The sequence below is a fragment of the Gallus gallus genome, chromosome Z (genome assembly GCF_016699485.2).
Source record: "Gallus gallus isolate bGalGal1 chromosome Z, bGalGal1.mat.broiler.GRCg7b, whole genome shotgun sequence".
Taxonomy (NCBI): Eukaryota; Metazoa; Chordata; class Aves; order Galliformes; family Phasianidae; genus Gallus; species Gallus gallus.
This window is the reverse complement of record NC_052572.1, coordinates 80,334,005-80,344,697: the sequence shown is the minus strand read 5'-3', so window position 1 is coordinate 80,344,697 and position 10,693 is coordinate 80,334,005. Positions and strand designations below refer to the sequence as shown.

At 43.0% G+C, this 10,693-nt stretch overlaps 1 pseudogene; it reads right to left on the bottom strand.

The window, feature by feature from the left end:
• Positions 1–991: 991 nt before the first annotated feature.
• The window catches only part of LOC112530760, an 851,315-nt pseudogene continuing 841,613 nt past the window's right edge, over positions 992–10,693 (bottom strand).

Here is a 10,693-nt window from a genome sequence, read left to right as displayed (position 1 = left end):
ACTGATGAATGCAATTTACAATTAAAATAGTTTACAAAAATACATATTCTGTAATAAAAAACAACAGAAAAACCACAGGGAATAAAAGCCCCCAAGAGTTAAATGGAAGACCCATACATAACATTTTAGAGAAGCAGGCAATAGCAAACTTAGCAGAATTTGCGACGCACTGCTGTTTCTACGAGAAAACATCCTTTTTATTCTGCAGCAGTAATATTTACTGCACATATACGAAGTTACACAACATTAGAAATCCAACATGGGTACGGTGAAATGAGGTTTAATGGGTTTTAGAGGGAAGCAAAAGGTAAATGTCCTTAGAGAGCCAATTACTAGAAGGAAACTGGAGTTGTTGTTCTGCTCGTCTGATAAATGAGGGCGGGTGACAGCTCCAAGTCTGTGCACAAAGTCCAGTCTGTATCTCAAGTACAAAGCTCCACTACAAATCATACTCTGGAGAAGACTAAGTGTAGTTAAGACGTTCTCCTGTGCAACTTCTTACCTTCCTGAACACCCGTTTACCATCAGTAGATGTTCATAGATCAAACTTCTCACTGCATACAGAATTCCTGCTTCTGCGTCAGGGTCAAAAAGCTATGAAGAACTCACTGTGAGTTTGGTAGAGTTATCTCATTAAGTGGACGATAAGTTAGAGTTCAGTGAATCCCGGGTCAGAGTGATTTGGTGTGGTACTGAAAACAGCTTGTGAAGTTGTCTGATCACCAGCAGTGGTAACGTTACAGGCACTTACTGCAGTCATCCTTCCCAAAAGAAGGAAGCAGTGAGGCTTCGTCATATTTCAGAACACCTGCACTTCACACTGACCATTGTGATTCTGTCTAGGAGTAGATGGCATCAGAAGACATTTGGAAAAAAAAAAAATATTTCACAGTAAAACAACTGCAGGCAGTCCACTCATTAAACATGACCACTTTTTTAGAGTGAGCATCAGGCTTGCTTCAGTAAAAGAACTGCTGCTTCAAAGAAATCCTTATTTCCTGATCACAGATTTAAGATGTTCCCGTTTGCACTCTTCAGTGAGCTCTTCAGCAATACGCAGAGCCTTGACTCTCACCAACAGGAGAACAACTTCTTCAGTTTCATCACTATTACAAAAACAAGTTGACATAGCAACACATTCACACCTGACTTCAAAATCAATAAAGCTAAAACGTGCCTTGAGCTACACTGACCACTAACTGCACCCACCGTCTAGAGCCTCAAACTAGCCTGCACTAGTACTGCAAAAGCGATCCATTTTACATTATGGATTGCATCTTTAGTTGTACGTAGATGTTGGAAGTACATCGCTGAAAGTGTTAAATGGATGAGACTTGAGGAAATTAAGAATCATAGAATCATTAAGGTTGGAAAAAACCACAAAGATCATCTAGTCCAACTGTCAACCCATCACCACCATGCCCATTGAACCACGTCCCTAAAAGAAATACTAACATAAAGAATATGAGGAAGTGCTGCATCCCAAAGAACATGTTGTTTGTTACCTGTGGTTATTCCTGTGAAGCATACGTGCTCACTGAACCAAATGCTGGCAGAAGTTCACTGACTCGGGGAGAGTTGACCCACTTCCATGATTTTGGAACCACCTTTCTGGGAAGCATGCAACCACCTGTTCACCCAGAGAGTATTTTGAAAGAAAAAATAGAAAGAAAAAAAAAAGGCTTTCAATAACATTAGTCACACCACTTCTGGCAGACTTCTCCTTTTGGCTAGTTCAGTTATTATTGGCAGTGTTTACTCTTCAAAAAACAAAACCATCATTTTAAGCAGTTATTCCTAAAGCCTAGGAACCAATGCTTGCTTTGAAATTCTTTTATACACCAAGGTCATCAAAAAACAAACAAACAAACAAAAAAACAACTTCAAATGTTAAATAATTACACTTCAGACTACATCTGTCCCCATGGAAATAAGACCTTTCACCTCTTTACACTTCTCTATGTTTTCTGGCCCTGGTGGTGTGTTGAAGAGGTTCAGAAGAAGGTACCGAATCAGCAGCTTGCTCAGTCCCACACCACGGACTGTGTCTTCCTGTACAGTCCCATCCCAAAGGAGAACCTTGGAGAGCAGCTGCAGTAATGGAGAAACAGAACATGCATATCTGATGGCTGAGGGTGCATTAGAACCTCCTTTTTAAACTTAAAAGATACCATGTCCATCCAATCTCAGTACTCAAAAAACAGGATTTATTCTCTCCAAACTGTCAGAAGATCCCCAACATAAGCACATTTTCAACCATTCTGCACATCAGCACTTCTAAAGAGAAGACTGACAGTGAGGATGGAAAACAAACTGAAAGGAGAAAACTTCAATCCGCAGTGAAAGACCACTGGTCTCGCTTTTAGAAACATGTATTTGACTGGACATTTAAGTCAGGCAATACACAATCTCAGAGGGTGATACCAGAATCTTATGTCTGTTTCTTGTCTGCCAGGTATCAGCACTAAGCTCCCTCTTGTCTTCTCTGCATCTGTCCATGACAAACCCTTACACAACAGCTTGCCCCAGGAGTGAATATGGCAAGTCCTCAACATTCCCAAATTCCCTGATTTTTCTACAGGAATGTGCAACATGGCAGCAGGAAGCCTCTGCAGGGCTGTCACCATGGCCTTGTTAGCACACACAGCAGGGGAACTGGGACGTTAATGTGTTTTCCTGCATCTAAACCTCATCTTTAGTACGAATCCAAATACACTCATAGAGGAAACAGATCTAAGAGGGAATTGAATCACAGGCATTCAGACATTCCTAACTCAGCACTTTAGACTGAATAAAGCTATACTAATACGCTTACACGCACATGCAGGGATTCTACTCTACAAAAGCAACATGTGCATTAAATGCTCATACTGAGGAAACAGACCTATCCACAGAGTGCCAATGACTGATCTCATGGAAGGTTAGCAGGAACAGATGATGAAATTAAAGTCTCTTGACTACGTATCACAGGTGGGTGAGCATAAATAGCTCACTGATGAAAACAGCTAACCTTCCTATTAAAATGCATTAAGCTCTCAGGAATCAGATTTGACTGAAGATACATTTCCTCAAAGACGACAGTCTACTTTTAACTAAAATGACTTTCACAGACAAGATCGGTGCTTTTTCTTTACCTCATCAGCTGACCAAAACCGTCTGCCTTGGAATTTTGAACATGGAGATGATTTGTCTTCCACAGTGCTGGTCAGAAAAAGAGGAAGAGGAAATAAGGATTTTGTTTGACCTGAAAGTAAGACAAACAGACAATTCATCTCTTAAACACCAATGAATTACAATTACGGGATTCTTTCAGCAGTGACAACCAGAATAAAGGTCTAAGGAAACAGCTGTTAACTGAAACTCCTTGCAATACCCAATGGAATTAGCAGTTGGAAACACTCGAGTATGTGTTTAATGGATTCTCAGCAGAACAGCACTGCCTGTAACCAGACAAACATGCTGCATCAGGCTTAGCAACACTCTTCTCCCAGCTGTGTCTTAACCCCACATCTACCAGACTCTTACCAGTTATCCTCTCTCTAAGAGCGTCCAGCAGTAAGCATCAGCAATATCAACTATTTCAGGAAAGAAAGGAGGAGTCAGGAGTAGAAGGGGGAGCAGACCACCACAAATAACACAAGCCCTCAGATACTCCAAGTTAAGATCACAAAACCAGACTCTGGGCTGTGCCTCATAAACTAAGAACTTTCCATTTATGAAAGCTTTTAGTTACAGGAGCAAATAAGCACTAAGTTGACTGCGTAGTCACTCTTGTCAGAAAGAGTTCATAAACATCAATGTTTGGTAACTATTCCAATAATGAAACAGCAGAAGGCACATTTGTTCCATTTGCTCATGGATGTCTACAATATATTTCACCCACGCTTCTGGGGAAAAGGTACAGAAAAATAGAACAAAGGCTAAAAAAAGAGGTTAGGTTGCAGGTAGACTTGGTGGTCTTTAAGGTCTTTCCCAGCCTGAGCAGTTCTATGGTTCTATGACTAAAAATAAAAAATTTAAAAAGTAAAAAAATAAATTCCCAGGGACAGCTTACCTTTTCGGATACAGAGGGATAAAGACATCCTCCTCTACAGACTGCTTCATCCTCAGGACAACCGTGTTAATCAAATCCTGCCAAAAAATGAAAAAAGGAAAAATATTAACACATCCTCACAAGAAAAGGATCTCACCTTCCACTTACAACGGCATTAAAGACCTGTGAGCAAGTCTCAGCTTTAACCATCTTTTTCTTTTTCTTTTTTTGATAAAATCCTCTTGGATAACGAGATTAATGTATTTACCAGCTATGAAGTTCTATCAAAAAAACCACAACAAAACACCACAGCTACTATACAAACAGAATCTTATCTCAAGCTTCTTCCTGAAGTCAAGTGTGGCGACTGCATAAACGTTTGTTATTATTTCTTTTCATACTAAGGGCCTAAACATCAACTTAGTTTCACCTACTTTATGCTGGATAAACTCCCAGATTTACATGAGAATAAAACCAGAACTGGTCTAAGTGTATGTTACAGTGAATGTTTACAGTGAAGTGCATACACTGCATCAAGAACTTCCTTCTCCATTACCACAACAGCCTTTACCTGTTTTGCCTGGCTGCATTGCCTTCTGGACAGGACTTGTTTTTCAAACACGTTATCGCAAAGCTGTGTAAGGTTCTCAGTCTGTGAAGTCGATAAAGGATCCCACACATTCTTGACAAATACTGAAAAATAGGAATTATTTCATTCACGATATCCAAGTGGCTATCTGCTCTAGTTTCAAGGAAGTAAACAGTCAAAAAGCTAAACCTTTCATTTGCAGTAACCTTAACAAGTAATTGTAACTATCCACATAATTTTACATCACCACTTATTTAAGGTTTCATTACCTAGCTGCAGTGAACGTCCTCAAGACAACCTTACTATACCTGTAATTTTTGGCAGGATAGTTTTTTCAATCACTCTAGGCAAAACTTCTTCATCAGGATCATCATCTCTTTTTGATTCAGACGGCTTTTTGGCATCGCTGAATCCTTCTACAGCTCTGAACCAGGGCATCTCTTTCAGGTCTGCAGAATTCTGCTGAAAGATCATTCCCATTAGTTGTTCAGCTGTCAGGATTGAGAGAAAAAGCTCCACGCAAAAATATATCTAATGATACCAAAAGATTCCTATTTAACAATTTCACATGGATTCTAATCACTGAATGGACCAAAGCAGCAAGCTAAAACTGAATGTAAAGCTAGATTTCAGAGGGTAGGGTTGTCAAAATGTCAGCAAACAGCTCCACATTAATAAAGGTGCAAGTGATTCATAAGCAAGCAACCTGACAAGAGGAAAAGATGCCCTCCTTCTAGTTAACAACACTTATCTCAAGCTCTGGAATGCCTCTATAACCCACGGCAAAGCTCCTGTACAGAAGTCTTCCCTGCAAGCAGCATGCCCCCGTCCTGTCGTACTTTGAGATGCCAGAAATAGCCACAGGTCTTGCCAGTTAACAAAGATGAGTACATCAGAGTAGACAAGTTTGCAAAGACAGTACAGACCAGAAACGTAGCGGAGCACCGCCTACCCAGAAGCCCAGCGGATATCAGAACACACGAACACACACACACAATTTTTCACAAAAATAAAGTCTGGTGATGCACCTACCTCAAGGGGACTCCAATTTATTAATTTGAACTCTGACTAATGGATTTAAAAGCTTAGGCAGGCAAAAACTGGTGTAAGCATCGCAGTATGGGTCGGGAAACTTCTCTTTCCACTCCTGGAATTTCAACAGGATTTTTCTGATGTCACAACAATCTGCACGGACATCTTCAAAGATTGTCTTACTCTCTTCTAGAACGTTATCTATGGATAATATTCAATAGGAATGAGAAGAAACAATCACAGAATTTATTGAGGCATAAGCTGAACAGTTCATGCATCTACAGAACAGAAGAAATATCTTTATGATAACAGCATTTGTGCTCCATCTTTCACACCTCTTACACTGAAATGGGTTTTAAAACCAGCACTCTGGCAAAGCCCTTTTCAGGAAAAAAGAGATACAGAAGACCACAAAAAGACTTCTGCGGTTTTGAACAACTGCACAGATTGAAATACCCATTACATTTCATATTTTGTATGTCTCTTAAAAGCTCAGACAGGAAAATCCTCCTTCTGTTATTCAGCAAATACGCACCGTGCCTCTCCCAGCTCCTCGTGACCTGCTCACTAAGGCAGTTCAAATCTCAATTTGAAATACATTCCAACTTTGGACAAAAAACTGATTAAACTAAAGAAGCCTACAGTCTTCTATCTTCTATCTATTCTTCCTAAGGCATTGGTCAGAATTGTTTAAATGCATCAATTCTGTGCTGTAGAAAATAAACGATATACCATTCAAAAGGAGTATTTCTTCACTCTCCCTTGAAAATCCTTCTCAATACGGGAGGAATTTTGCTCTCATATCCTGACCAACCTTTGCTCTTCTGGAATTCAGTCACCTCTGTCAGAGCCAGTTCTTCATCACTCGGCATGCCTTCGTGGTGACCAGCTTTCTTTGGGTGACAGCTCCACCTTGAGCTTTGGAAAGGAAAGGCATTTTTGCACGTGTGTGTATCATCTCCCTTAGTAATCGCACAGATTTACCTTCATCCCTGTGTAAGTAACAGGAAGCAGATACACACTTACTACAGTTAGATGTAATTATACGTACCTTCGATGCTCACACGTTTTCAGAAGCTTCATCTTTTCATCACTCTCCAGTCCATCATTACTTGGTTTGCCATTCCCAGCTACCAGAAGACAGGAACAAGACAAAGAGGTGAATGCAGAACACTGATTCTGCTTCTGCTCTTCATTTGGAGACTAACCAAAGTAAGTAAAACCTCCTGATGAAAAATTCACAGTGTCCAGTCTAAAGCACAGTCAATATTATCAGTGAACTGTAGGACAGCTGTGGCTGCTCCCTCGTGCAGGGGGATTGCCAGGTCACAGCCTGAACCGGGAGGTGAGCACCTGAGTGAGCAGAGGGAGGGACCCCAGATCCACCCTTCCTCTCTGCCCTTCCTGGTGACGCTTCCAGCTGTGCTTCCCAGAGTGCACACACACTCAGAGTCTGCATGCTTTGCACCCACCCCACCTGCACACCAGTTAGAACCAGAAAGGGCTACATCCCCGAGCTCACTCTTCTCAAGCTGCTGCCAGTTATCAGTCAATCCTTCCTTGTCCTCCTGTTCTACAGTTCCTGCGTCCCAAACAACCTAATATCTACTGGAAAACTGACTCAGTTTCTCTTTTCAAGTACTGATAGACAGCCACTGAGATCAGGAATTCAAAACTGACCGAGCATTTGGTCATGCTGTATTCACTATTCTACCACGGAGAAGTGATACTACGCGTCCTACTTCGGTAAGGATTTCAACTAGGACATCTAGTACAGTATGCCCACTGACAGCAGGGAGGGAGAAAACATTACACATGAAAATAAAATATAATCCAAGAATTAACTGTGTGTTTCTACTTAAAGAATGAGATTTCAGTCAGAAAGTAACTGGTAACTTCATACTAACTTGTCAGGTGCTGCATAGAAGTAGATTCCGTTTCCAGCTCATCTTGCCTTCGCTTCAGTACTGACATGACTCGTTGCTGAATAAGTGCACGTACAGCAGATTCGAGCTCAGTTATGTATTTCAGCTGGAATATGGTAAACAGCAATCAGGTTTGAATAAAACAAATGAAACAACAGTTTTCACAGGCTTTCAAGCATGAGGGTGAGATGAGAACAAGAGCATTAAAGTCTGAAAAGCAAGAGCCTGCTCACTGCAGGTTTTTCCAGGCTGTTTAAGACTGAAAGCCACAAACTGAATGCCAGTTGCCTATTACAGGACTACCTAAGACCCTACCAAAAAGCGTTCAGCGGGACACTGTTGGTAGAATTAGTTAGCCTCAATCTGCCTTTTGAACACCTCGCCATCACAGGAAACATCTCAACAAAACCTCGTACAGTTATGTACAGGTACATAAAAAACACCTCAGGCTGCAGCACAACTGACAGTAGTTGGATTTGACAGTGCATTCTCTGGAGGGTACCCTCATCGAGGCCAAACTTTGTGCAGCATCTTCCAACCTTCCGTCTTTTATTTTTATTTTCTATTTTTAATAGTTAAGGTTTGCAGTTAAGGAAAGCAACACAGCTGATAACATAGACAAGTCCTCACACAACCCAGCTAAATACCAACTCAAACCTAATGTAAGATCCTTATTACTAGTCACACGTTGCAAAGCAAATACATTTTGAGATCCCAAAACTGCACGCAAGTCCCACCTCCCATTCAGCTTTAGGACACCCTGGTTACTACACCTGAAGAAAACTTCTTCCAATAACATTCTGTTTTTCTCCATCACAACCCAGGTGAGCCCACAGCTCAAGCCAGCGTACATATCCTACCTCAATCATTTTAGGTTACTGTGAGGGGTGGTCTGTTCCTCCTTTGTTTCCTGTGACACTCAAGTTTCTGATAGAATTGACTCATAACTGGTCATCTCTCATCATCAATTCCAAATAAGAAATCTCATTTTTGCCTGGAAAAAATGCAGGTTCGTCATCTTAAAGAAATGGGTGGCAGCGAAGGGAAGGAAAACACGCGTACTTTTCCATTGAAACAGTTTAGAAAGTTCTCTATGTATGTTCTCATGCCCCTGTAGAACCTGTAATTCATAGCAGCATCTGAAGGCTTCTCTCATTCCTGGGCAGTTATCTTTGAACTGTCAATGCTCTCCACGTGTTTTTCATACTCCCTCTGGTGGGCACGGGGCACATCCTGCAACGACGCCATCCTGAAAAAGAACACACTCAGACAATTAAAGCCACGACAAGTCAACAGTTAACGCATTCCTGAACATCTTCCGCTTAAAACAAAGCACAAAATCCTTGCTAATAGCAGCACCTGCATCGGAGCAAAGAAGAACTGCAAGACTTACCCATACCAACATTTACAGAAGCACTGTGTGTGGACAAGATTCATGCTTTGGAAAACACCAAATGTCACTGACGTAGTGGTACTTCTGAAGGTGCCCCCACTGACATGTTACCCATATTCCTCTACACAGCACGCTCCTAAAGAGCACAATATGGCAAGTGTAGCGACGTTACACTGCATAGATTCTACCCAAGTTGATGTGGGTAGGAATACAGCATACATCAGTGCGTCCCACTTAATTTGTACCAACTTAACATCACCAAGCTATTACTACCAGACGTGTTCTCCCTCCCCTTCTTGTTACTTTCCAAATAGGTCTCCCACTCTCGATAGTCTTTCACATTTGATTGTACTTGAACTCCCCGCATCACTTCATCCATTTCTTTCAGGTGATCAAGGCCAAAAAAAAAAAAAAAGCATAGAATTCCACAGAAATATTTAGTCCACTTCAGTGGAAATTCTTTGAACACAAGCAGGCCAGCAGCAGTCTGTACAAAAGAGTATACATACACAGAGGTTCACACAAGTGAACGGCAGATGTTTGTGTTTCAGCTGCACGATGGTACGTGTTTCCGCGGTCTCTGGCGCCCCCGCGTGGCCGATCGGCGGAATGGCGGCCGCGTACGTTCGGTGCCGCCGTGGAAATAGATGAGGGGCAGCCTGGTTTAGAAGGAGGAGATCGCTGAGACGGGGGTCCGAGAACCGGCAGCTCGCCCGCACGCGTAGCGCTTAGGAGCAACAGTTGCTGGTTTGGAGTCGTCGGGCGCATGCTCGCTGTGACCTGGAGGACTAATCACAATAGAGAGCGGCGGATGAGCTGCACAGAGCGGTTACGAAGCCACTTCCGCATTCCTACGCGCACGCGTTGTGCCGCCTGCAGGACTGAGCAGCGGACAGCGGCAGTTCCGCGCATTGGCCACGAGGTGGCGGCAGAGACCGCGGAAAGAACTTGGACGGGATCGATGCGGCCCGCGGCGCAATCGCTGGCGGTCAGTGCTCTGTCGCGATGACGGGGGAAGAACACGGAATGAGAAGTGGGGGGCGGTGGGGGTGAAGACGAAGAAAACAGAGGGAAACTCCTCCAAACTCAGGAAAGCCGTGCTAAGAGCTTTACAAAAAGAAAATGATAATAATAAAAAACAAAAGTTAAAAAAATTACTTTTTGCCAGCATCTGTTGCACTGTTCTGAAATATTCACATACCCAAATGTAACTGCCCAGTACATTTAACGACAACAAAATTAAAGCACGTTGGCAGAAAGCAGAGCGCCATATTGGTGTTCACTCAGCCTCTGTCTTCTTCGTGCTTTCATGTATTTCACAGCTACCTAATGTAAATCACAGCTACCTCTGGAAGACAGCCCGAGAGCTGTGCAGGTCCATCAGGCTCAGCTGCAGCTTTTCATCTGCCCTTCTCTGGCCCTCCTGCAGCTGGAGAGAGAGCACAGGAGGGCACGTGGGATGCAGACCCTCCCCAGTCGGCCGCAGCAGTCGCTCCTGCCAGCACTCCCTTTCCCCCACGTCTTTCCCATTGGACAGTCTGGAGCCCTGTGTGGCAGAGGAGGAGAGAGCTGCAGGCAGAAGGAAAACGGGCTGCTGGGATTCCTCCATCCCACTGCCAGGTGTCTTCTCTGGCATTTTGGGGGTGGGAAGGGAGTTGTGGGAGCACCCGTGGGGCTCCGGGCAGGAGGGAAGGAAGCAAAGATGCAGCTGCAGGCAGCGG